The following is a 5,802-nucleotide window of genomic DNA, read 5'->3' on the forward strand; positions in this document are numbered from 1 at the left end:
ATGTTGCCTTTGAGCATCGGTATCCCTTTTTGAATCATATTGGAGAAATATATAGTTGTTGATTACTTGTAGGAGGATTATTTGAAGTTCCTGGTGTAAGCAACATTGGGACCTAGTCTCTTCATTTCAGAGGCTATCACATATTGATATCTACACTGCATTGTGTTTAGTCAAATAGTCCATTGAAGATAACATTGACCTTTCTTGGGGTATTAAGGAGCCCTAGCTAAATTGGGCATGACATGGTCAAAATGGACCAATGTAAATCAAAATGTGTAATAGCTTGCTAAGTGAACAAGGTTAAACAAAATTATCCGTTCATTTAAACAAAATTCAATTTGGGTTGTTTAGAGATCTCACTTAATTATATGATTATGGATAATTTGGATATGTCCTTGTTGGACCTTGAAACCTCACACCAAGTGGGCGCCCTTGGGGAATTCCATGGGAGCGCACTTTGGACATTTTGGGCTCATTCCCTGTCAATATGGGAGTGTGGTGCTTTCAAGAATGATCCCAATGCTTGGAACCTTGTTTCCTCTATGTTTTGGCCATACTCTGTATTTTTTCCTTTTATTTCAATTTTTAACATTACCATTAATTGTTTTGAGATGTTTGAGAGTGGTTTCAATTTCATCAGTATTCATATAGTGAAAGTAGAGTTTTATATCCCATTTAAAATTCACCAAACGAAGTTTTTTTCAAGATTTCAGGATTGAAGGGATTGCAACATTTTCATTGGATTCTATCATGTATGAGGGTATGTGATTGATATATAATCAAGAGCGATAAACCCTATATGTTGATTGTTGAACTCCTTTGTCATGGCTTTAGTAGAAATGTACCCTTCACTCAAACAAAAACTATTGATTAGACATGTTAAGCTTTTTCTACCATGTTTTAAGGCTTGGAATATGTAGCTTAATCAAAATTGGGTGGTATCCACTTATATTCCTAGAAGATCGAGGTAGAGGAAAAGCTTCCTCTACATTTTGTCCATCTCATTTTCCTTTCTTAAAAGCATTTCTATTTAGAGTGAACCAAACCTATTTAGGAAAGTGGTTAGTGTGCAAAAGTGTGTTACACAATTCTTTGTGAGGAGCTTTGAGTTTTCAAAGAAGGCACCATCTCCTTTTTCCATCTTCTAGAGACTTTTTAAGTTCCTTGTCCTTTGTTTGGAGACCAAATTAGATACTCTTCGTGGTCCCTCGATGTGATTGTAGCATGCACTCATTGTGTTTTTGAAAGTATTCTATTCATCTCTTTATTTCTCTTCCAATTCTAACCATATTACATATTTCCTTCTTGAATCCTAAAGCTTATGTTGATCCTTATCATACACATTTTGAAACATGTGGATACTTTATCGAATGTGTTGAATGAATTTTTCTGATAATTTGTTTGTATGCGTACAACCAATCCATAACATTGCACCAAATCGTACCCTTTGTTCATCACCTATAAACATAACAAGGTGGTCTCCATGGACGTGGTAAGCTTCCAAGCCTCATAGATAATTTATCCTCCCCATACTCTTTGTTGGCTTTCCTTATTCACTCTATGTTGTTCGTGTATATATTCTTTTTTTCTCATTACTTCTTGCCAAAGTCCATTAATAGGAGCCTCCATGCACCTTTAGAATGCTCCGATCCCTCATTGATTTTGGATGAACTTCTCTCTATCATTTCAATGGTGTGATACTTGATTTATCCCTATTTCTTAGATAGGGGTTGTTTCAATAACACATTTTAAGAGTTAGTTTGCATCCAATGAACAACCATATGTTTTTTTACTGCAAAATCTAGCCATTCTATTGCAAAGCACGCTATCAAGTGTTGGGTAATAACAATGTAAACTATCAAACGAGAACTGTAAACTCAAAATGAGAACTCTAGACTAAACCCCCCCAAAAAACATGAAAAAATGAATAGTGTGTATGCCGTAACGATGTTTTTTATTAGGTAAATTTTCAACATTTTTTAAAAATGGTAGTAAAAACCAATTTTTTTGTTCAAAAAAGATGAAAAAACACATTGAAAATGAAAAGTTTTGATGCTAGAATATTTATATATATTTAATTATTTTTGGGGTAGAATTTCAACATTTTTTAGTAATGTCATTAAAGATAAAATATTGTGACTACGAAAAACCTTAAAATTCCAACAATTTTCGGGCATGACATTAAAGATAAAATATCACGTCTTTGAAAAGCCTTGAAATTCCAACAATTTCATCCATGCCATTAAAGATAAAATATCATGACTCTAAAAAACTGTATTTTAACTCTTTTCAACAATAGTATTAAAAATAAAATATCACAACTTAGAAAAACCTTAAAATTTTGATAAATTTTCAACCATGGAATTAACAACCTTAAGTTTTCAACATATTTCAACCATGACATTATGAACAAATTATATGACTATAAAAAACTTTAAAAATGAATACCTGAATGAGAGTCATTATTCCAAGAGTAATTTTTATTTTAAAGGCTAAAAATATAATTCTTTTCAAATCTTAGCCTAAGACAACTTATCCCATTGTGGCAAAAACTTAAAAATCAACCATCAAAATGAAGTATCCTCTTTTAATGAGGCATTAAAATTGCAATATATATATATATATATATATATATATATATTTTTTTTTTTTTTAACTATGGTATATCAAATGATAACAACAAATAATATCATGGAAATACCACTGTATAATTTAAAAATTCAACACTAATTTCTAATATTTTTTTTTTTGTACTTTTAATCAAAATATCAATACTTGTAGATTGAATGAAACATAAATTATTACTCTTATGTTATTGTTATATTGTGGATATTCTAAATGAATGATTTTTTCATAATTAAAACATATAATCCAACAAACACATAAATGACTCACAACTTCATATAAGATCATATGGAAGTTAAAATATTTATTTCAAGTTAGCATGCAAACATAATTTACATAAAATGTCTTAGAAAATGATTCAAAATCACTCATATGTTTTGGCACACCATCAAAATCTAGAATATCTTCAGATGAATGATTGGATGCACATGAAGATGAACCATATTATTCTCTTTCATCAACTAGTGCCCCATCTGAGTCAACATGCATGCCCACCATTTCAGGTATCAAAAGTTTTCTAGATCTACAACTAGGTTTAGCAAACTCCCGTCTTAACACGGATTCTTTTGGTAGCAACCTCTTTGGAATCTCTTTGGTCCTGAAGTGAAGAGTTCCTCTCTTTGTTAAATTAAAGCCCTAAACAAGTATGTCAACATCCTCAAATTTTAAGAGGTTTGTGCGGTGACGATTTATATTTGTACCCTTTATTTTTCTCCTTTTTCCAATTTGTTTATCAACTACCATCTCTAGCTTGTACACACCATTGAATGGGTGTGTATTTGTGGAATACCAATGTACTTCAACAATTGTAACATCTTCATTTTCTTTAATGACCTTTATAACCTTGGAAACCCATAATGGATAGCCACATGGATCTCCATATGCTAACACTGCAATCATGCAACCCTTCTTAACATCATGTACAAAACCCCTGTAATGGTCTTCCATGGCTTCACGTTGTGCACACGATCTTCTAGAACCAATATACATTTCTATTTCCTCTACCTGTGAAGAATTAATAATACCTTCAGATTGTTGTTGTTCAGCAATGTTTCTTTCCTCATGTTCATTTGACACATTTTGTGGGAAAATAAATGGAGTCTTCAAAAGTATATCTTCATTTCTTGATCTTCAAATGATATCATTTTGATTATTGAAAAAAAACTCTCACAAAAAAGAATCAACAACATCAAAGTACTCATATGTATCTCTAACTGATTCTTTAATTTCTTCCAAGCATTTAGAATCTTATGCCTTTGTGCATGATGGGTTTCATAATAACAATATATTTGATACAAATATTGGATGATCTGGAATTGAACTTCAAAACTGCAAACCTGATGACAACCCCATTCTGTAGTAGTTGAATACTTCTTGCCCCATATAAATGTTTTCCCATCAATTTTTTTGATACGAAATTGATGTTGGAACCTAATGTCATTAAGTTGTTTAATGCATTTCTCCTCATGATGTGATCTAAGAATAAACCTTTACATGTCAATAGTTTCTTCCAACAGATGAAAATAGGCTTTAAAATGTATTATTTCTTAATACATTCAATGAATGATGATAGGCTCCCAACATCCTTCCTCCTCAATGTTACTGAAAAAAGACTGAACATATGATCAATATGGTCATGAATGTGCCCAAAAAGAAGGAAACCAACCTTTATCTTTTAAAAAATTTCCAATTCAACAAGCATGTTTAGATATCCAAAAACAATTTGATTTTTGTTTTCATGACAATTGTTGTCTAATAGCAGATACAAAACTTCAGGAAGATTACTAGACCAATGAGAAAACACATAATGAATTATGGTTATGGTCAGATTTGCATCATTATGGATATTTGGAGCTATGAAGTAAACCCTTGGCGACATTTTCCAATTAAGGACCATACAATCGACCAAGTGAAATTGAATAAAATTTTCCTCTTGTAAATATTTTGTTGAGCGGACAAAATGTGGTAGAAGTGTTTTCTTCTGGTCCATACCATCAATTATCAATCCCAAATATTTATTTGGATTATCATAAAACTTATTTCGATGCTTATAAAACTTTTTCCTTTCACTTGTTTTCTCATTGTGATGCTCTTGAAGTGCTTTGACAATGGAATATGCACATAACATAAAAGAAACCTATTAATAGATACATTTTCATAGTTGATAAGTATACAATTTTTAAAATAATGTTATGATTGCATACCTCTTTTTCCCCTTGACATTTATCCCTTTTTGATATAAGAAAAACACATTTACTGCAAACCCCCATCTTCGTCTTCTTAGGAATACAAACATTGTTGAATTCTTTCCTCCATATCTTCACAAAAGATTTATATGTAATAAAATTACTATCTCCCTCAACACCTTCTACATATTATTTGTATGATTTGTAGATTTCTCGTCTTAAGAAATTATTTGGAATATATATTGTGTCTTTATTTCGCATAAAATATCCATGCTTTGAAAAGAAGTTTTGCATCCATGACATTGCAGTATTTTCTGATGGTCCAAACTCTCGTCTATGACGTACTTCTGAACAAAATGTGGGATGTTTTTCTAATTCTTCTTGGATTCTCGATAGACAAAAATTACCAATTGAATGAAACATTTTGAAAGCCTTTCTACAGAGCAATAACGTTCCAATATGATAATTATAACCTACCAATTTAGATTGCATAGACTCCACTAAATACAAATTTTTCATGCTTTTATTTATTGACAAATATCTCTTCCCTTTTTCCAATGCAAACTTGAAATTCATATGTTTCAAGTAATCCTTTTGACAACATTCACTTAAAATCAGATCATTGATAAAACTTCTTCTCATGAGATATTTTTCCCTACCCCTTTTATGACTGGAATATTTTGGATTGATATGAAAATGTCTACTCCTACTTCTAGATACAATATTTGCTAGAAACATCTTCATCATTTCATCATCCTCTCTATAAGAATTTTCATCATCATTAGGAGAAATATTATCCTGAATATGATCATTTTGAACATAGTTAGGAAATTCATCACCATTATTGCTCACAAAATATTCATTACCATCCTCACCAGCAAGAATTTTTTCACTACCATCATCTGTTCTTTTGAAATACTGACTCAGAGGATATTCTTCACCATCTTCATCTGTGCTTTTGAAATCCTCACTTGGAGGAATTTCATCATCA

The sequence above is a fragment of the Pinus tabuliformis genome, chromosome 6 (genome assembly GCF_031772625.1).
Source record: "Pinus tabuliformis cultivar Carrire ecotype Pingquan chromosome 6, CPIR1, whole genome shotgun sequence".
In the NCBI taxonomy this organism is placed as follows: Eukaryota; Viridiplantae; Streptophyta; class Pinopsida; order Pinales; family Pinaceae; genus Pinus; species Pinus tabuliformis.